Below are 23,100 nucleotides of genomic sequence, written 5' to 3'. Positions count from 1 at the left end.
TCCAACAACTTCTGATGGTGTCAACAGCACTCTCCTTCGACTAGCAAAATCTACTCTTAAAAACTGTACTAAAACATTCTTTAAATTTCACCTAAGCCCTCACACAATGATTTCTTTAGGGCCTAAAATTAAAGAATTAGTAATTTTGTTCAATTGCTCTGGCAGTGTTACAGGTCTGATTTCAGTTTGTACAGGTAATCTGCACAGGTACATTTTTAAATTGGCATTTGCAGTGCACTGCAACTTACAAGAGACTGTGGTTGATGAAAGGTTATTATTGTCTTGGGCAAAACCTCTAGCAGGTCCCCCCTGGACCCCCGTAAAACCATCCCAGATGCTCGTTCAGTTTCTAGCTAATAGGCTCCTGCCCTCTATGCTTCACATTACCAGACCCATTAGAACAGCCAGCTGTTTACATCGCTCAACGGCTCTACCCGCAGTGCGGGATATGACGGATGTGCTTCACACAGCTCTCCACCCTCCACGCCTCCCTCCTCCCACGCTCCTCTCCTCTGTCCCCCACCTCTCCACCTAGGTCGACATCACCTTGAGGTGTCAGGCGCCACTTGCCCTGACCCTTTTTGTGGGCTGCAGCCTCTGCCCGGAACTCTCTTTCTTGAACGTGAAGCTTCAGATTAGCCATCTTCTCCTCCAAGGATCTGTCCTCCACCACTGTGCTTCCCGATGATGTTCAAGTGATGGTACCCAAAGAAATAATAACAATGAGTAACGAAAGGACTGCGATGAACCAAGAGACCACCTGAGGCTTCTCTGGCCAGAGAGAAGCAGACCCACACACGTTACCACCTGTCTCTACTACAGGTGCGACAGGGGTCCTCGTATGGGTTTGGTGAAGGCAGCCTTCGCGGGCACCATGGTTATGCCTGCACCTGCGGTTGGCTCTCAGTAGGTTCCTGTGGACTGCTCTGCCGGCGCAACGAGGAGCCCGGCACCATCCCCTCCCGAGGTGTAAATGCACATATGTGTGATGACTTAGCAAAGCCGCCTTTACAGCAGGCTGCCCGATTTCCGGCTGCAAACCAATGACTGTCCTTGCTGGTACAGTGGACCTGGAAGAATTCTAAAGGAAATATGATATTCAAAATGGTATTTCCTTTGTATTATAAAAATGAGCGTTATCCCCTCCATGGAGAAACTGATCTTCTTCCTCCTTTTTTTTTTTACTTCCACACACTAAAGTCCTCCCAATCTGAGGAGACTTCTGCAAACTGCCGGAGGTGACTGCCATGCGGACCTCTCTCTGACTGCCCAGCAGCCAAGCAATCCCACCCCCTTCCTTCGAAGGGGCTCTGTCCAGGGCCCAGCAACCAGAATCTTGTGCACATTTGAAAACTGCCACGTGGCACCATCACAATGACAGGGGAACCTCGCTACCATACATCGTCGTGCACGTCCTATCTTATCCATATTAACAAAATACATTTTTCTTTCCTAAGCACCACAAGGCAAATGTCCTTACAATCCCGCCCTCATTATTTCTCCTGAGAAGTTCAATTTGAGACTTATCATCAAGGCACCTCGTGTAGCTCCAGGCAACCTAAGCACATCTGAACAACAGAATCAAGAGGAAGAGTTTGCCAAAAACAACATGTATTCAGAAAAGACAGATGTTTAATTTTTTTTGTTTTTTGTTCACCTTCAATTAAACCCAATTTCTAGAGCTAAAATGACACAGCAGCGAATCCCAACAGCCCCAAAGCAAACCCGTGTGACCCCAGGCACCCCATTCCTTTTGTGGATTATCATCCCTGCTCTTCTCTCAGAGAAGAGGTAAATTAGGAAAAATGCAAACAGGCAAGAGAAGCTGCCAGTCATCTCAATTCTTCATTTTCCTGAATGGAATATTTTCTTTCGGTTAACTAGGAAACACACAGCCACTCATTTGAAACTGTCCATTAATGTGAGGCGTGAAATCTCATCCGTTTTGCCATTTTGAAGAACTGTCATCATTTATAATCCTGCTTTCCTCGTAGCATTCACACTTCTCCCTCTTGCCCAAACTCCAGAATTCAATGAAACAAGGCATTTTTTAATGTCACCATAATTTATTTAAGAGCAGGGCCCACATCATATCCAAGCAACTGGTGAGTGCATGTGATAGCATTTTTCATCTTGTAGGAAGAACACAAAACATTTGCTATTTTCATCTTTTGCATCCCTTCTATATCTACCGCACAGCAAAGATTCAGAAAAGGTTGAATGAACTTAATGTGGGCAAACAGGAAAGACACAAAAAGACATATGTCATGAGAGTGATAATGAATCCGAAATACACAGTTCTCTCCTGGGCCTGCAGTTCCAGCCCCACAGTACTAGAATGGCCCAAAGTGGACTCCTGAGACTGGGTGCACGCTCGTGAGACAGATGTGGCTGCCATCCCCTGGGATCGGTCATCTGGCGCCAATTTCGAGTTGTGTCCAATACTCACAATCTGCCACAGTGAAAACGGACTACGCAAGGTGTTGGTGCACGATTGGATCTCTCTGATGGGAGAGCCTGAGAATGTGAGAGAGCTCTTCTCCCTCGACCACACCAGATGGGAGCCTCTGCCCCATGGTGCCCATCGGAATGACTCAGCACTGTCATCAGAGAGATCGGAGGCACCTATCAAAGGGAGTGCTCTTCCACATTCGGGACAGAGGAAAAGATACACGGAGATAAGAGAGGAACAGTAAGACCCATCTCATCATACAGCTATTATGCAACAGAAAGGCACCACTTTGGCTCACCACGATGGCTCAGAAATTGGCACTGTATGTTGTAAAGTGTGGTGACAGCAAGTGGAAACAGGACCGAGAGAGCTCACACACCTCGTGTCACTCTAGAAAACGTAGTCCAAGACATTTCAACATGAGGAGATCATACACACATAACATTATAGAGTGAAGAGTTATCAATACCAGAAAAAAATAGAGATGGATTGCGCTGGAAGGCAGAAAGGAACTGCTCGGTTTCATAAGTGAGTGTTACATATGCTGTGCTATATTTTTCCCTGAATTAAAAATTGCCATCTTGAAATACAGAAAATGAACAACAGATTACAGTTGTGGGTTACAGTGGTTTTAAAAACAAATAGCTGTTTGGCAAAGCACTGAAAGTCCTTTCAGAATATTTTGAGTAGTCACCACACAAAAAAACTACCAGTTTAGGAATTTCTTTTTACATTAACTTCACAGTTACTTCAGGGCCGGGGATTTAGCTCATTGGTCTGGTGCCTGCCTTGAAAGCACAAGGGCCCAAGTTCGATCCCCACTACCAAAAAAGAAAAGTTACTTCATCAGCCTTTGAACTAAAAATAACAAAGTATTTGACCATACTCAAAAGAGACCCAGACCCAGCCTGGGGGACGCTCAGCACAGGGGCGCAGAGGATACGAGCAGGATGCTCCTCTGTACACCAGCAATGTGTTTCCAGAGGAAGCCCTGGAAGGCGGAAGCATGGATTTGCCTCGATTTCCCCAAAAACCAATAAACCCACCAGTCTAAAGGAGATCTGCAGCAAGGATAATTTTTAAATCCAACAACACGTACCTCTCAAAAAAATTATTCTAGAATAGAACAACTCTGTTACCTTTTGAATCCAAAACCAGTCTTAGAGAGACTGGAGACCTCGGTAATCTTCAAAGGTTGCCTGAAAGAGAAAAGCATTATGAGAAGTTCTGGTTGCCTGGACAGATGTCAGGCACAGCTGGAAGAAGGATGGGTGACAGGAGACTGTGACACAGTCACTGGGCCACCTTAGCTCTTTAGAGCCATCTTTAATGTCACGTCTCCCTAAATAGTCCCCTGAAGTAAAAAGAAAGTGATCCTGAGCTACCTTGCATGAGGCGTTAGTGAAAAAAGATATTGGTCGCTTTGCTTCCATTCTCCCACCTTGTTTTCATTCAATTAGACTTGGGCAAGATGTTGCTAGCAAACCCTGCCCTCAGACCAAATTCCCAAACCTGCATCTTCATATTACCCAGGGGCACCGTTAAGTGCCCCCTGCACCAGGGAAGTTCCCAGTGACCAAGGAAGCCAGGGTAGGCAAAGGGCTGCTGTCGTTGGCAGTCCGAGAAGAAGAGAGAGAAGCTGCTTCCAGCAACCTCAGGCATCTCTTAGAACTTATTACAGGTGTTTACCCCTCAGCCCTGAAAACAGCAAGCAGCTCTGCTCCCACATTTCCTGCCAAAATATAGCTTCGTTTCCTCTCCTCAGCACAGTGTCCCAGCTGTGTCCACAGGAGAAACTGTCAGTTCCTAGACAATAAGAAGTCCAAGAAAACACAGGAGGCATGGTCCCAAATGCAGGCTCAATTTCAAGTCCCTGATTCTTCAAACGAGTAGCGTTGACCTTACCTAGGAAGCTGTTTTAAAAAATAAATGTTCTGTATTCAAACTGAGTCGAGACTCTGTGTGTTAAGAATCCCTCCCAGGGATGCTGCTACACAATCAGATGTGAGTACCACTGGATTAAGAGACAGGTTTTTCAAGGGTGGACTCAGCCATTGAGATTAGGTAAACAGTGCAGACCCAGGAAATGCACTATGGGACTCTCAGGGGTGGGAAGCAATAACTGCACCCAGCAGAGCCTGGAAGAGGAGGTGAAAGGATGGAAGAAAGAGGAAAGTGAGAGGAGAGGATGAAGGAAGGTTTAAACTGCTGGGGGAAACTGAAACAGATCTATTCTATGATTTCTTTGCGCTATAAAAGTATGGCTAACTTGGATCCCAACAAAATATGAGTGGGGCCTCTAGCAGACACTGTCATGGCCCACCAGAAGTTTGTGCAGCTGCTCCCATTTCCCAGACCACAGAGGTCTCCACCTGGTCAAGGGGCTAGCTGAGAAATTTTGCTTCTGGTAGAAGTCAGGGTAGCAGGAGGGGAGGCCACGTGGGCTGGCAGCAGAGCTTCAGGATGGAGGCAACACAGAGGGCTCTCCGACATCACTCAGCTCCACAGGACAAGAAAGGGGCCTCGGTGCTGCTAGAGCACTGAGATTTCGAGGTTGAATGTCACGCACCAAGTGTCAAACCTGAGGAACCAGAGAATAAAGTGTGCTGCGCCCAAAGGAAGATGGAGGTGCTATGGTCTGGATCAGAAACGCCCCCAAAAGGCTCAGTGTTCAGAGGCGGTCGGATCACGGGGCACTGACGTCGAGTTCACTGCTGAATGCGCTAACAGAAGGCAAGGCCCTTGCCTGTGCCTGGCCCCTTCTGTCTGACTCTTTCCCTCTGCTTCCTGGCTGCCCTGAGGTGAGCAGCTTTCCCCAGCCGCCCCGTCTGCCATGGCATTTCTGCCTCACTAAAGTCCTAAAGCAAAAGAGCTAGCCAGCCATGGACTGAAACCTCGGAATCCACGGCCTCAAGAAACTCTCCTGAGACTCCTTGTTTATGTCAGGTACTTCGTCCTACCAATGAAAGGTAACACAGGAGGCCAAGCCTACCCTGGCTACTACTGATTCAGAACTGTTAGCCAGTGGACCAAGGCAGGCAGACCTGGCGTCCTGAGAATGTGGGAAGACCGAAATGAAGTTAAATGCTTGTAAGCCTCGTTACACAAACGAAGAGTGGGAAGCCTAACTCGGGGTGGGGTGGGGGACTTCATGCTGCTTGGAGTGGTGTGGGGTTCAGGCATCCTGCAGTGAGGGCTGCTCCCTCTCCTACCCCTGCCCTGCGGGAAACCTGTGAAGCCCATCCTCTCCCAAACAGGATAGCGCCATAGTTTTAACTTGGTTTCCTGGTGATCGTTCACAGGTTTCTGAAAGTCTACGCTGAAGAGCCTGCATAAATACATCTCGTTCCAGCTCCGGGATTTCCGGTCCCTTAGAACAGATGCCTACTACGATTGAGTGGCACTGGAGGAAACTTGGGCATTATGAGGTTTTCCTTAAACACTAAACAAAGGAAACAACTGTTGATTCCAACTCTTGATTGATTACCACAGGGAAAACGTGTGCATTAGCAGATGGTAGGTGTTGTCGGGACTTGAAAGAACTTCTTACTGAACGTGGAAAATAATGTATGTCGTCCTGATGCAACCAGGGGCTTGAAACTTCAAAGACTGATGAAAATAGGAAACATATATATTCCTCTGTCAAAGATGAATCACCCAAAATCCTGTTTGGTGACTGTCCTCCCCTCACATTTCAAGGAAAGCACTTTGCGCATCTTTTTAAAAGTGGTGACAGAGAGGGAGGAAATTCCTGCTGAAATATAAGGCTGGAATCTGGGCATGGTGGTACGTGCATGCTGTAATCACAGCAGTCTGGGAGGCTGCGGCAGGAGGATGGAATGTTAGAGCCCAGCCTGGGCAATTCAGTGACTTACGAAGGCCTTTTGTCAACATGAAAAACTAAAAAAGGACTGGGGATGTAGCTCAGTGCCCTAGGTTCAATCCCCAGCACTGCAAAAAAACAAACAAAATGAATTGGCTGGCAATTACTATCTCTGCTCCCCCAACCCCACTTCTACAAAGCCTGGGTACAAGGAGCAGGAAACATGGGCTCAAAGGCGTGTCTGACTATTTCTTCCATGAGGTGGTCTCTCTCCCGGACAAACGGCACATCAGCACGTCAGGAGCTTGGAGAGGGCACAGGAATCCACGGAAAGTCTGCCTCAAACCCAAGTGACTAGCGAAGAACTAACTTGTTATTATTTCACATTTCATTTTATCTATTATAAAATCTTTTACTTACATATCCATTACATTATGTATATCATATTATCATATATATTATATAGCATGGTACATGATTTTTATTAGATCTTTCATTATATTTAAGCAGCTGTCCTCGTGACCCAAGCACCTCCCAAAAGCCCCACCTCCAGATGCCGTTAACATAACATCTGGAGATCAGGTTTCCAGCGTGACACTGGGGAAGCACATTCAAACCACAGCAGACACCCTGAACGGTCTCCAGTGCTTTCTACTGTGTATGAAAGAATGTACCATCTGCAGAGGCAAACTTTTGTAATTGTAGGACTCAGGCCTTAATGTGTCACGGACCGAGTTTCCACTTCCAGGCTTGTTTCCTCTTTTGAAGCTCTCTGCAGGCTCCCTCACACCTGCAGCTCACAGAGGTAACTGGCAGTGTGTTTCCTCTGCAGCTTATTCTACAGCCGGACATAAACCACTACAAGACTTGGCTAGAACTGACTTTCAATAAATAACATGGCAGGACCTTGATTATTTTAATTACTTGCCTCTCTACGTGCAAATGTAGCACTGGTAATGAGAGTTATCCCAGCAAATTTTCCAGAAATGTAATTTATGCTGTGGACTGTGTGCAAAATTCCCTCATTTTTAATCTGATGTAATGTGTTAACCTCCAGAATTACAAATTCTGAGTGAACTCGCCCCAGTAGATGCTTTCCTACTTCCTTTAACACTGGGGAGATGTGAGAACTATGTGCTCAGGTGGCAGCTGGTACACAGCACCTGGCAAGTTGCTGGCATGGTGTCAACAATAATAAGTTGCCAAATCAGAAAAATAAGCTCAAATGACTAAATGATGTAGAGAGAAGAAAAACATATCCCTGCCTAAATGGCCACATTTCTGAACATTACATGAGGGGAGGAAATGGTGACCCCTAGAATTAGAAAAACAGAGAGGTAGGTGTATTAGTGTCTTTCAATACATGAACTGGGTTGCATCAAAAGAGAAATTCATTGTCTAAAGGTGTGGTGGTTTAGATCTCAAATGTCACCCCAATGTCTTCTGTGTTCAGACGTGAGGCTTTTGGAAGGTGACTGGGTCCTGAGGTGCTGTGCTCATTAGTGGATTCATTCATGGATGAGTTTGTAGCTGAACGTTCTGTTAGGAGGTGGAGCTTGGCTGGAAGAAGTGGGTCACCAGGGGCATGACAGGGAACTGTGCACTCTCGTCTCTGTCTCCCTCCTCTTTCTGCTGCCTGAGTACAATGGGTTGAGCAGCTTTCTCCCACCAAACCCACCGCCATGTCATTTCTTCCTTGGAGCCAGCCATCCATGCACTGAGCCCTCCGAAACCATGAGCCAAAATAAACCTCTCCTCATGTAAGCTGCACGTGTCAGGTATTTGCCCTGGAAAAGAGAAAGTGGCTAATACAATTGTGAAGACAGAGGTCTGAGATTAAGGTGTCAGTGGGGATGCTTCCTCCTGGGGCCATGACAGGGAATCCATGCCACCTCTCTCTCCTGCCCTCTGATGGTTTGCTGGTAATCTTTCATGCTCCTTGGCTCGGAGAAGCATCACTCAGATCTTTGCTTCATCTTTACATGACTTTCTCCTTCAGTGCACATCTGGCTCCAAATCTTACCTTTTTATAAAGTTCCCAGTCATGCTGTATTACAGTTACTATAAGGACCTCCTTTTAATTCGATCACCTTTATAAAGAATCTATCTCCAAATAAGGCCACTCTATCCCCATTCAGGTACTGGGAGCTGGGGCTTGAATACTTCAATTTGGGAGGCATGACACAATCAACCCGTAACAGTGAAGAACGTATACAGAGAGAAGGAGTAGAAGGTTGTGTTTTGTCATCATCCAGCTACTTGCAGTGGGATATTTACCTCTGGGAGGAAATAAGTATTCTGGGTAGCAGTTAATGGACCCACATTCAGCCCTAAACTACTGTAGATGAAGGTAGCTCCTTAGAATCCTTCCAACTGACATGTCATTAGATTCCCTTAGCTAAGATAAGATCAATAAGAAATAAAATAATTTGGGAAAAAATGAGAACCAAGACCTGGCATGTAAAGGTATAAGATCCCAGTAATGAATGTAACTGTACTGTCTACGTAGAATGTACCAATAAATTCAATTAAAAAAAAAGAAATAAAATAATTTTTTAGCACATTTCCCGTCAGAAGCATGCAAGCTTCTGTAGTCCATCCAGAAAGGATGTGACTCTTAGGCTCATACCTTCTTATTCCTCCAATTCAGCCCAAGATGCCAACCTTTGTTAACATAAAAGTTCTTTCATTTTCTCAACTTCTATATGAGTTTAATGGACTGAATACCATCACTCCAAAAGACATATCTAATTCCTAAAACCCAGTACTTGTGAATGTGACCTTATTTGGAAATAGGGTCCTTGCCAGTGTGATTAAGGTGAAGGTCTCAGGATGGGATTATCCTGGATTTAGAGTGACGACCTTACATGAGGAATGAGAAAGAGATCACACATACAAGCCTACCAGAGTAGTCAGGACCCAAAATACCAAGACCCTGGAGTGAAGGAAAGTGAAGACAGTTAAATCCAACAGTACGAGTCATTTTGCCCTCAACACATTCTCTGAATGTGAGACATGGAGGGGAAAATATGCAGGGAAATGAAGACAAAAAGGGAGATACTAAACAGAGATATTGTCATCGTTATGATGTTGGGAAAATCAAAACTGACAAACTGGAGGTCCTGGTTTTCACTTGAAAGCCCTGAAGCCCTCTATTCTAGAGGTAGGAAAAACCTAGAAAGAAACTAGACTCTACAAGTAATGAAAATTAGGCTGTACAGAGAGTCACTGCCTTATGATGGTTTGACTTACAACTTTCCACCTTGCAAGAGTATCAGAGTTAACATATATTTCACAGGAAAGATGCTTCAAATTTTGAATTTTGGTCTTTTCCTTAGCTAGGGCTATGTGGGATGGTACTTGCTCGTGATTCTCAGCTCTGGCATTAGCTGCAGCTATCACTCAGCTACTGAATCGTGAGGGGGAACAACTGATACTCTACTGTGCGCTGCTAAGCTAAGCTGTTTGGTGGGTTTGAACTTCCTTTTGGAATTTTGGGATATAACCCCATCACAAGTCATGAAACATGTATAACCAATTCAATCCCCAACTGAATAAAAGTAATCTGCTCCTATACCAGACAATAAAGAAAATCCTATCTGGAGAAAGATAACACCAATCAGAGCCTCCACAATTATTCCTGTGTATGGATGTACTCAAACTTACAGCATTCAATTAAAAAAAATTAGGAGACATAGCAAGAAATAAGATATACCAAGGAGGAACAAGAGAAGAAAAAACAATAGAAACAATACCTCCAAATGACTGCAGTGACAATGAGTTCAGACACCTGGACTTTCACTGTTATTAACAGATTTCAAGAAAACAGACAGCAAGGTGGAGAACTTCACTATGGAACTGAAATCTATTAAAATAAAACCAAATGGAAATTCTAAAACTTAAAAATATAATAACTGAAATAAAATGAAAATAGACATGTTTCAAAGGAAATTAGATGACACGAGAAAGAGGATCAGTGATGTGGAAGGCGTCATCACTGAAGCACAGAAAGGGGAACTGAGAGAAGAGGTGAAGAGAGCAGACGACGTGGGAATCATGGAGTACGATGAAAAGTCTATCATATCGTACGTGTGTCCCAGAAAAGAAGAAGAAAGAGAAAATAGGACTGAAGTAATATTTGAGGAAACAATGGCTGTGAATTTTCTGAAACTGATACAAACAGCTATAAATTTTTAAATTATTACACTCAGGCAGGATAATTACATAGAAAATAACATGTGGACCAGTGTTATGGCTTAGACAATCATCCCCTGAAGTCCACGTGTTTAACGGCTTGGTACCCTATTGGGAGCTGATGCAGCCTTTAGGAAATGGGCCTGGAGAAGATCCTTAGGTTGTGGGAACCCAGCATGGAAGGGTTTGTGGGACACTGGTCTCTTCTTCTTTCTTTGCTTCCTGGCTCACAGGAGAGCAGTTGGCTCCATCTCACTCCTGCCATAACGTGCTGACCAGAAGGCAGTGAAGCCATGTGATCTGAGACTAGAGCCAGCAGAGCCATAAGATGCAATAAACCTTACCTCTTTATAAGTTAACCACCTTGGGTATTTTGTGACAGCTACAGAAAGCTAACACAATATATAGCCGGAAATTAAAGACAATGAGAAAAATCTTAAAATAGCTAGAGAATGTAAAGGGCATATTATCTTCCAGAAAGTAACGAGAAGATGGACAGTGAATTTCTTAGTAGAAATAACTGAGGCTAAAAAAAAACCTGTAGTTGCATATCTAAAATAATAAAAGAAAGTAGCTCCCAAAAGAATTAAACACAAAAATTTCAGATAAAATTTTTTTTTCACTAGTAAACCTTTCACATCAGGAATGATTGATTTTTCAGGCAAAAGAAACATGAACTCAGCCAAAAATACAGATGTGTCAAGAAGTACTAAAAGGGAAAAAAGCATTAAAAATATGTAAAAATTCTAATAATGTATAAAATGACAATAATAATGTCTTCAAAAGTTTAAAATATATGAAATTAAAATTTATGGTGACAATAATACCAAAAATCATATGTCATAAATGTTAAAATATAAAGTTTTTGAACATATTTTCAATGACTAGGAAGTAGACTGAAAGAACACTAATGTGATTACTCAGTGATTATCATTTTAATAAATGAAGAATGCACTTGGTACTCTCTACAATGAGCACAGAAAGAACAGGAAACATATAATCTGAAATTAATAGAATATAATGAAATAATAAATGAAAAATTCTAAGATAATTAATAGAGAACAGAAAAAGAAACAAAAATAGCAGGGATAAATAGAACACAGAAGGTGGTAACTAGAAACCCAGATCTATCAGTAATTACATCAAATGTAAGAAGATAAAATGCTGTAATAAAGAAGAAAATATTACAACATTAAATTAAGAAGAAAAGCCATACTGTAAGTTGCTTACAAGTTCACTAGAAAAATGAGAACACAAAACAACTGGAGACAAAAGACAGGAAAAATATGGCATGACGGCCTCTCCAGCACCCAGGAGGCTGACGTAGGAGAACTGAGTAAACCCAGGAATTCCAGATAAGCCTGGACAACAAACGGCAATGGTAAAATGTCATCTTATTGATATCAAAACCAATCTTCAACACAAGCATCTCTGAAAGATTTTTACAGTGAAAGTGGGAGAAGAACAGAGGAGTGACTTGGGAGAAGAGCTGATGACAAACTTGACTCAACACAGAAGATGCTGGTGCTGTGAAAACAGACTGAGGAGGCCTGGGCTGCAAAGTGAACACAAGGCCAGCCTTAACTACATAATGAGACCTTGTCTCAAAAACAAACACAGAAACAGTCTGAGGAGAAAGGCAGCCAGCAGGGACCTGATGGATTGGGAGAAATGCACCATGACATCTAATTTTAAATTGTCCTTTCCTACACACTAATTCCTTTGTACTATTCTCAAATCTTCAATGTGTTTCTTTTTTAATTGACTAAGTAGTTGTTTTAAATGTCTCTGCCTTGATAAGAGCTAGGCTCTAGGGACTAAAGGCAGAGTGAATTCATGGTTCCAGATGAGGTGTTGTGAGACCATGAGAGCTTTACTGCAAGAAAAACACACCAAGATGGCGCACAGAAAATGGTGAAAGGCATCGTAAGCAGACTTGTGGGGTAGGCGATGAGATGTGAAAATGAATGGGACCACTCTCAGGGTCCTCAACAAAGGACTAGGCTTCTTTGTTCCTGCCAAGTGAAGTCCTGGGTCCTGCTGCTTGCTTAGAGGGACCAATGGCCTCTGGCAAGCTGAAAACTTGGGAACACTTGGGCTCCTCTTAGGTAGAACACCAGATATGCTCTCTTGGGAAGAACTTTCCAACATCCAATGATGCAAAGACTGCTCCAGCAAAAGAGAGGTTCCCATCATGGTGTCCCAGCAGAAGTGATGTCTGCTGATGCTGAAGAAGGACTTCCTACTTCCAGAAGAAAACTTCCCAGCTAAGCCTGTTAGATCCACATGCTTGACGTTAACAGAATTCTAAGCTTTTAAACTGAACTATAGAAAAGTACTTCTGAAATATAAACAGTAGGCCAACCGCATGCTTTGAGAGTAACTTCTCTGAGAGATTAGTCTGGCTCTCTCCCTGCGTGACCTGGGGCGGCCTTCAGTCCAGCGCTGCTCTCAAGGGCAGAGAGTGTAAAGACTGACTGACAGGGATATAGCAAGACAAAGGGAGGGAGAGAACCCGGGGGCAGCAGCTACCCTCTGAGGACTCCCGCCAAGCATTCAGGATGCCATCAGGGAGAAGCCAGTAAGAAGAATACGCCCCAGACTTGGGCCATAATGGATCTGGAAGCGGAAGAAAGAAGAGATTGGTGAGGCCAACGAGAGCAGACTTTATTTCTTCTAATATAAGACCTTGTCTGTTTTAAGAAATCTGATTTCAGAGGTGACACTCTTTTAGTGTCTTGAAATCATTATTTTCAGTGGCCTTGCCTATCTGAGAAGTTAAATACATAAGAACAATTAAAATCAACAATGAATGGAGTTGATACATATGAAAGAAAATTTATCCACCAACAACCGCACCATCGAAAAGTACAGTGCTGATTTTCTAAAAGTCCCTCATCAGGAAAGTAGGCGCTCCAGTGACTTTAGCTTTTTTCTTCATGCTGCTTATGATTGCTCTTCGTGATTTTTCTGCTCTTATCAAGATACACAGAGACCTCTGCTTCAACTGGGCATTACAACGGAGTACTGTAAAATTTTGGGACATAAACTGCCAATCTGCATTGAATTACTGAGTAGGGTTGATTTAGCTACATGGAATTGTAAGATTGAGGCCCATGATTCCAAAAGAGAATTTTACTAAACCTCTAAGTTTAAAAAGACAAGAAATTCTTTCTTACTACTAGACTACAGTAGATTAATGAAGACTGTTCATTCCTAGGTAGTTTTTCCCTAGGCAGTGTATCTACAATCAAACAAATTTTGAGGGTTAAGAATTTGCCAAGGTCCTTTTCAGTCTCCATAATGAATGACATCAGCTGATCCCCAACCTAGGAGGTATAGAAGCTAAGCTAACTGCCATCTCCTCTCCCTCCCTCCAAAACTCTTCTAGTTTTGCCCTGGCAGTGCCATGGGATAAATGAATTTTGTCTATCTATGCTTCTCTTCCTCTTTCGTCCAATCTTCCCTGCCTTCGGCCCTGATTTTCACCATGGTTCTCTTGGTCCTCTGACATCCAGAGTTGCTGGCATTTTCCTCTGCTCCTTTCCTGCCCATTTCTCATCAGTCAACCCCTGTCCCAACCCCAGGCAAATCTCCTACGGAGCACTTCCAGCAACAGTGTGAATGATTTTGGTGATTTATCGTGATATCACCAGAGACATTTCTGTTTCACAGAAGAAATCAGTGGAGTAACCTAATAATTATCAGCTGAAGCACGCCCCCACCTGATCGGTAGATCCTGTGACTTTGTAAGTCTAGGGTGGGAGGTAGATAATCAGTATATTTTGTTAAATTCTCTCCAGGTAACTCTAAAGTCAACCCAGGCAATGGAAATTACTATTTATCCCAAGGGAAGAGAAGCAGGGTGATGACAGGCTTGTGTTGTTACTGGGAAAGTAGTCCAAAAGACATCTCGAGTGTCACCATGGTGACAGCAGGAGACTTTGACTAAACAGTAGACAGTCATATCTTCCTGGCCTACTGATAGGACTAATTTCAAACAAGTCTCATCTAATCAAACAATTGTGCAGAATTTTTTTTTTTGTTTTCTAACCAGCCTTCCCACCAAGATCTTTGAAATGTGGCTGATTCTGCAATGTGGCACCTTCTAACATTTCTGTTTCTTCTGGGATTCAGACCCTTCCTTCTCTGGTCTGCGAGGAGCACAGACGCCTCCATTTTATGGGGTCCCAAAGGAAGCAAGTTATATTCTTGTGTGTCTGTCTCTCTTCTTTGAAAAGCGATAGAGAGAGACATCCGCTCAGAGTGAAAGAAGGCAGTAGTCTCTCATTTGATTCTCCCGGAAAGGAAAGGAATGTGTGAGCAACATAACAGGAAATGCAATAGAAAAGGAAGTTGAAATTTCCTGGCATCTGTTTTGAACGAGCAGCTCCATGCATACAAAGGTAGACTTTGCCCTCCTCTCTGTTACTTATCATCACGGTTGCCAAGAATCAGATTGTTTCTTACCTAAGAGATGCCTATGAAACTCCTTCCACTGTGTCAGCCCTGCTATTAAAATATGTGAAAGTAAAACACGGTAAAGCTGAATTTCTTTCCACCTCACCTAAAGAAATTTATGCTGAAGATTTATCTCTTGATGATATTATTTGTGCCCCATACACAGCTGACTTGTACACTATCTGGAGTCAGCAGCAACTGCCAGTACTGGTGACATGGCATAGGACTGTCATAGGTGTTTTCTGATAGTGTTATTATACTCAATGTCCCCAGCTGGGGACACAAGTTAAGTGTCAGTCATGTATTCAGTCCATACATCCAAAGAACCTCCTTGTACAAGTAGTAAGGAAGAGTCCCAGAAAACACATGAAGAGAATTTAAAGGGGGAAAAAAGACAGAGGATTTTGAAAATAAAGTAAGATTAACCAGTGACTGACTGCCCCACCTTTTCATTTAAACAAGAAGCCAACAAAGCCCTGAACTGGAAACTAAAATATGGAAATATTAAATTCCTTGGGTCAAATCAGATGCCTAGGACATTTTGGAGCAGTACTGTGGTACTTGATCATGTCATCCTTCGATGCCTAATCTGGATGTGTCACCTTTAGTAGCCCAAGTAGCTGTCCCAAAGGCCAGGTTATGTCCGCAATTTAGGGGCTGGGGATGTAGAGTGTTTAACTTCTTTTGGATCCAATCACCAATACCAAAAAATAAAATAAATGTGTCCACAATTTCTGTAGGTTCTGGGTTTGCCATTAAGGACAATTTTAAGATTTAGAGCTCTGAGGGGGAAAAAAAGTTTGAGGATTAGATGGCTTTTCCCATATTCGACCATTTGCATTTATACATGAGTTTTTGCTATTACAGTATCACCTTTTACACAAAGATTTGGGGAAAAAATCCAGGGAAATACCAATGAGATTCACTAAAATAACTAGCAGATAAATCGTAGTCATTTTGCAAATAGGACAAGTGAAAAAATTTTGTGTTCTGTTCATTTATAACTCCTGATTTATACTGAAATGCATCTTTCTGAACAACGTTGCATTTTCTCTACCCTCTGAAAACTTTGGGCTCATTTTTAAATGTTTTATGAATTTTTCAAGGCGTTTTTATAAAGAGCCTTTTATATGTTATTGCTCCACTATATCTTCTTATGCCCACACTGTTGACTTGGCATTAGAAACTGTCACAAAAAAATATGTACACTTGTATCTTCTCTTAAAATTTGTGAAGTAGAGCTGGATGAGTTTGGGCAAACATAACTGTTAAGAATATTGGCCTTAAAAAAATAACACTGATACTAGCAATAAATTAGCCAACTTGTGAGCCTAATTAAACTCAACAGAGTAAAAAATGAGACCCTTACACTATCTTGTAGTCAGAGCCTGAAAAACTTGTGAAAATATGATGGCTGTGGTGATGAAGGCATTTACTTCGGAGTATATTTATTGTTTAATCCATCCCATTTTTCTTCCATCCTCCCTGAAGTTAAAAAAAAGAGGAGAAGTGCACTTAAATTCCACCTTTCATCATTTAAATTGGATATATGCTCTTCCTGAGCTTTCCGTATGGATCCTTCATGTCCATCTAGTCCAAGAGACTTGTGTCTGAGGACTGACACTTCATCACTTCATGACTTGAGGGCAAACCTGGATTCTCAAAAGGACGCAGCCACTCCCGTGGCTCTGGTCATTTCCAAAAAGTTGACTTCAGTTCCTCGCTCTGCTTGCTCTGCCCTTTGCCTTATTGCCTTTCATCTGGTTCCCTTTCTTTGCAAGTACTTTGGTTGTTAAAGCTCTGTGTAGGTGTTTCAGGCATGAGTAGTGAGCATGCTGTATCAGTGAAGGATACACTAACAGAATTCAAAGGGAAGGAAGAGCAGCAGAAACTACCTTTATCATCAAACAGAAACAGTAGGGCCAGGGATTTAGCTCAGTGGTTCTGCAGTCTGCTTTGCAAGCCCAAGGTCCCAAGTTCAATCCCCAATACCAAAAAAAAAAAAAAAAAAAAAAAAAAAAAAAAAAAAAAAAGGAAACAGCAAGCCAAGCTGTTGTCCTCGCTGTGCATGCTCTTCCTTTGTCTCCATGAAATATCACTGAAGCCACTTTCCAGGCATTCAGATTCTTGACATCACAATGTATTAACCCAAGGACTTCATACTGCTCCTTCCTCTACTCAAACACTGTAATTTTGTCTTCTAATTACCAATCTCTTCTTTCTTTTCTATTTCAGTTTTCTTTGGATCACTGCAGCTGAACATGTCATTATTTAAAAATGCAAACTAAGGTGTGAATCATGGGGGAGGGTTTACTTGTGTATAAATTAGATAATCCTGAAGGTTGTAGATAATAATCCTTGACATTGGAATGGCAAGTTGCAGGTAACACCTAATGCATCATTTGATTCTCATCAAAATGCTGTGAAACAGACAAGAGACACTGGGGAAAGTGAGTCCAGGTCTTCTGTCCAGAGTCCTGTTGTGGCCTGTATTTACCTGTGTACACATAACAGCAGAACTGTCCAATAATCTGTCAGCTGCTGCCTACTAGTACACTGCTAACTCCCCAGGAGTAGAAGAGAGATCTTCCAGAGATCTTTGTTTTGCTTTCTCTGAACATCAGAAAACTCATTTTGGTAATGGATAAAAATTTGCTCTCAGATAAGAATTAATTCAAACTTGTATTTAATTAAAAACACACAGAAACACGGTTGGAGTCAGTCATTTGTGAAATAACTCATTTCATCGATGTTGCATCTACACCCTTCTGAAAAAGTCCTTGTCTCTAAAAATGTGAAACTCGCCGAACAGAATAAAGTGGACTTTGCCAGAGTCCGGGAGGAAGGGTCGGGAGAGGCTGGTTAAAGGATGCAGATTTTCAGTCAGATGGAAAGGATAGATGAGAGATCTATTTACCAGCAAGACACCCATCGTTACCAACAACATATTAGAGTATTTACCTGAAAATTGCTAAAAGAGTAGATTTTAAACATTCGTACCACAAACATAAGCATGTGATACAATCCCTTGTCAATTACATTGACTCAACTATTCCACAATGTACACATATATTAAAACATCATGTTGTTCCCTGGAAATATATACAAACTTTGTCAATTAAAAATCAATTAATTGAAAGAGATCATTATCCTTATACAAGTTTGTAGTGAACACACTGTTACATTTGCTTGCAAGATTTCTAGCCATTCCCAGTGTCACTGGGAAAAGTCACAGGATCCACTTGTAATAACCATGCTCTAAATTCACCAGAAAGAATTCTCCTCTAGAAAATCAAAACGTAGGCTTCACAGAGCAAGTTCCTTGTTCATCTTACCACTGCCTTTCACAAGGCCTGCCCAGGGACACAGGATAATGAACAGGCCTGTTCATCCTCCAATGTGGTTGTAAATAAATACACTCTCATTGCAGTCAGAACCCCAAAGGACCACAGGGCCACAGGCCAGGCCGATAGGAGGAACCAGTGAATGGATAAATTCAAGTTGCCCTTCTCCAGCAGGATGAGAATACACGGGTCTGCAAGCTACGTAGGACTCTAATCTGGGATTTCAAATACACGGTGACCTAGAGTGAGAGGCTCCCCCTGGTGGACGTCATGTGTCCTGAACGAGGAAGGGAGGAGCTCTGACAAGTCCTGGCCAAATTCCTGAGGATGGGCCAGTTTGCTCTGAGGTCCGCATTTTGTTAAGAGGTCTTAAAGGGCCTTGTTTTTGATACAAGAACTAAGTGATGCTTCATTCTGTAAAATAAAAAGTTCCAAGGACCTATGTTTGAGGAACAGTACAGATAAGACAGGAGAAAGGTGACGTAGTTAAGGAGATCAATCAGCTCAGGCCTGGCATATCATAGCTTGTTGGGTGGGTGCCAGCTTGAGGAGGGGATATGGGCACTGTAGGAACTGGGCCTGCTCTCCTAGTGGGATCAAACTTGGGGAAACTCGTGAAAGGAATGGCACGCTCAGGTCTTCTGAGAAGCAATGGCAGCACAAGCTACAAAGATTTTATTAGGAAGGTTCCTTCAGACTCGCCTTCCAGAAAGGCCCTTTCAGAGCATTCTATCACCACCTTTATCATCCCAGCACCACCTCAAAGTCAGTGTCCCTCTTCTATACCGTCTCATCACATCCTCATGCAGAACACAGTGAGTACTCTGAGTCTAAAACACAAAAAAATTCCAAGCGAGCCAGTCATGGTGACACAAGCCTACAACACCAGTGCTCTGAGGCTAAGGCAGGAGGACGGCTGTGAGTTCAATGCCAGCCTGAACTGCACAGCAAGACCCTGTCTCATAACAACAGCAACAAAAAGATGAAGATGTAAAATAAAGTCATCTGTGTCTCTAGCCCCCTTACTTCACTCTGTCAAGGCAACAGAATTCTCTCCTAGAAGCCACTCTGCACCCTGCTCTCAGAAATATCTTGCCAAAGCTTATTAACCTTGCTCAAAAACTAATGTACAAAAATCAGTAGTATTGCCAAATGCCAACAGCAAATTCCTGAAATAGAAATTAAGAAAATAATCGCACATATAACAGCCACAAAAATAAAATAAAATACCTAGGAATAAACTTAACCAAAAAGATGAACAGCCTATACAATAAAAACTATAAAATACTGATGAAAGAAACTGAAGAAAACACCAAAAAAAAAAGAAAAGGCATCTCATGATTATGGGTTATAATAATATTGTCAGGGTCCACATCACCAAAAGAAATCTACAGATTCAGTGCAATCCCTGGCAAAAAAAAAAAAAAAAAAAAAAAAAAAAAAAAAAAATGCAGTTCTTCACAGAGTTAGAAATGACAATCTTCAAATTTGTGGGGGAACCACCAAAAAAAATCTCAAATAGCCAAAGCAATTCTGAGTAAAAGAAGCCTGCAAGAGACATTACACTACTTAATATCAAAATATACCATAAAGCTTTAGTAAGAAAAATAGCATATACTGGCATAAAACATGGACCAATGCACCAGTGAAACAAAAGAGAGCCTAAAAGTAAATTATACAAAGTAATCTTGCTCATGTACAACCACATGATTTTCTACAAAAGTGTAAGAACATATACTAGAAACACAACAGTCATTTCACTAAATGGTGCTGGGAAAATTGAGTATACAAGTGCAGAAGAATGAAACTAGATTCTTATATCTCACCAGTTACAAAAATCAACACAATAAATTACAGACTTAAATATAAGACATGAAACTACTAGAAGAAAACATAGGAAAAAAATGCTTCAGGACACTGCAATTGGCAAGGATTGTTTTGGAAAAAGACTGCAAAGTAAAAACAGACAAATTGGGTCATATCAACTAAAAAGTTTCTGCACAGAAGAGGAAATAATAGCTGGAAGTGAAGAGACAACCTACAGAACAGAAAGACATAGTTGCAAACTACATTTCTGACAAGGGTTCATGTACATGTTACAATTGTTATTTTCTATTTATGTGCAGATTGTCATTGGCATATTGTTTGAGATTGCATTTAAATCTATCTATCAGTTTTGGTAATATGACCATTCTAACAATTTGATTCTGCCCAAGGAATCGTGACCCTCCCAAGGAGAGGCGCTCACCTAACTGCAGTGGGTGGGCCTGTTCTATTTCAGTGCTGGCTGACTCATGATGGGAAATGATTGGCCACATAATTACAAACTTTGAGCTTCCAAATGATGAATTAGATGCAATGATTTCATTTCATGGAAGTCCTGCTTAAAGCCACACGGCCTTAAGTACAGTCCCTATGAAATGAATCACACTGTATGCTAGAGACTGGAAAAATAAATTACACTGAAAATGAATCCCAAAACCATTCTTTTTCCTCTGAACAAGCCAAAATTTAAAAACTTGTATTCCTGTGGGGCTCTTGCAGTATTCTTGGTCTAAACTTAAAATATAGGCTACAAATCACTGTTATAACAAACCCTTCCACTAATTAAATTCTTTTCAAGTATGAGAAAAGAATCCTAACATTTTATAGCTCCACCAAGTGAAAAGTAACTTTCAAAAGACAAGTGGGGGAATCTGTCCTGCTGACCTTCAAACACAGCCACGTCTCAAACAAAGCTAGTTATTAGGTCCTCTTTGCCCTTCCTCCCTTCCTTCTTTTCTTCCTCCTTTCTTTCCCTACCTCTCTTTCTCTCCTTTTCTTCTTTCTTTCTTCCTAAAATTCTTAACTGTGATACAATATACCTAGCATATTTACCATTTTAGCCTTTTTTAAGTACACAGTTCACTTATGTTAAGCATATTCACATTGCTCCAGAACCTTGTCCTTTCACTGAATGGAAACTCCCTAATAAACAAAACTCCCCACCCCACCGTCCCCTGACCACCACCACCGAGTCCCTCTACTCTGGATACTTCATATAAGTGAAATCATGGAGTACTTTTCTTCTGGTTTGTGACTGCCTCAATTTACTTGTCACGATGTCCTCAAGGTCCAAGCACATGGTAGTTCCCGACCCCACATCCCAGAGCTGACCCCTCCCACTGCTCTGAAACACATCACCAGCCGCACTCTTGCCCAACAACACTCATTTTTCTCTCTCTTCGGAGCCTTCCCATGAGCATGAATCCAAAAAGCACTGCTTCTCCATTTCCCCAACCTCTTTCCTTGGCCCACACATCTCTAGCTTCCCTCTCTTTTCTCCGTTCCTCTTGATGGAAAACCCGATGAAAGCAACTGTCTACTCTCCTCCAATTCCTCTCTCGCTCTAACAGTGCTTTTCGTTCTCCCTTCAGGGAGGCGACCTTGCCCAGTGACCTGCAGGCTGCCACCGCAGTGGCCTTCCTAGTCCTTTACTGCTGGGCCCAGAGTCACCACTCTCCTTCCTGCGCCGACTCCTCCACATGGCATTCAGCTGCCCGCCCTCGCTTTTCCTCCCTCACGGGGTGTCGGTTTACCTTATGCACCACAGCTCCTCCTAAGCGTGTCAGGCACAGCCCGGCTGGTGGAATCTTCTCCACAAATTCCTGGATGGGAGCTCTCTTCTCTCAGCCCTCCGCCCCACTTCCGGAGTCCTCTCAACTTCCGGTTTCCCAAAGCCTTGCCCTCCTACTTCCGGAGTACTTGGCAACTCCTCCCAGACTCCAGTCTTCCTTTGTTGCTTTCTCCCTCTTGCTGTCCCCTTAAAAAGTGAACTCTGGCTGAGCAAGCCTTTGTTTTCTTCAGTTCGCTGTGTCCTCAGTACCTGCGACATACCTACACGTAACAATGCCAGTCATTGCTATTCACACACATCTTGTAAGGAAAGGTATGTTCAAATTATTCATTTACTTTAAAATTTTGTACTTAATCACTATTATATTTTATCTTTCAATGTAAAATTTCTCAAAATGTTTTAATTTCAAGATAGTAATAAAATACATTTTCTTTTTAACTACAAAAACTATGTGCCCATTTAGTTAGGTTCCTATTAAGTAACTACTTAACCAGGCATGGTGGCACATGTGTCTAATCCCAGCATTCAGGAGGCTGAGACAGGAGGATCATCATGAGTTTAGAGCCAGAGTGAATTACATAAGGAGACCCTGTCTTGAAAAATTGTAGCAAAACAAACAAACAAAAATAAAAACAAACATTGAGTAACTACTTAATGGGAAGCTGATAAGCTTCCTAGGCAGATTCAAGTTAATCGGCTGCCTTCTCTCCACATTAAGTGGTACTTCTCCTAGTTACCATCCTCATTTTAGGTAGTAATATATACACATAAACGATAGAAATGTACTCATATTACAAATGCTGTCTATACATTACATTTTCCTTAGAATCTTCTCTGTCACAATACAAAATTCTGCCTCATCATTTCAATGACTGAAGGGCTATGTAATGTGAAGAGATTTAATACAAAAGACAATTTATAGCAGCCAAATTTTACAGGGCATTTATAAAACATCAGGTATTTTATTAAGTACTCATCATGTGTTGCTTCATTTAATACAACAAATCTAAGAAGTCTGATTAATTGCTGTCTGTTACACTTATGAAAGGGCCAGTTTTTAAGAAAGCAAATTTTCTTCCATGAATGTCTTATGAACTTATATTGCATATTTCCTTCAATCCAGCTATCTTTGGGTATCTCGTCATTTTAATGTGCATTTCTAAAAGTTATTGATTGATGTTATATTTCTACTTTTATAAATATTTTGTGA

General features: G+C 42.0%; 1 long non-coding RNA gene across 2 annotated transcripts in view; it reads right to left on the bottom strand.

The window, feature by feature from the left end:
* Window positions 1–21,925, bottom strand: part of LOC104853785 — a 54,395-nt gene extending 32,470 nt beyond the window's left edge. Inside the window, exons 1-3 of one of the 2 annotated variants that reach the window (XR_777878.1) lie at window positions 21,853–21,925; window positions 3,592–3,651; window positions 577–672 (exon numbers count right to left, since the gene is read on the bottom strand). This is a non-coding gene — a long non-coding RNA (uncharacterized LOC104853785). Of the gene's footprint in view, window positions 1–576; window positions 673–3,591; window positions 3,652–21,852 lie in introns of those variants that run through there. The other variant, XR_777879.1, reaches the window with a different exon arrangement.
* Window positions 21,926–23,100: the final 1,175 nt, after the last annotated feature.

Source organism: Fukomys damarensis, unplaced genomic scaffold (genome assembly GCF_012274545.1).
Source record: "Fukomys damarensis isolate Sample0158 unplaced genomic scaffold, DMR_v1.0_HiC HiC_scaffold_1, whole genome shotgun sequence".
Taxonomy (NCBI): domain Eukaryota; kingdom Metazoa; phylum Chordata; class Mammalia; order Rodentia; family Bathyergidae; genus Fukomys; species Fukomys damarensis.
Note: the sequence above shows the minus strand (reverse complement) of the source record. Positions and strands in the feature narration are given on the sequence as shown.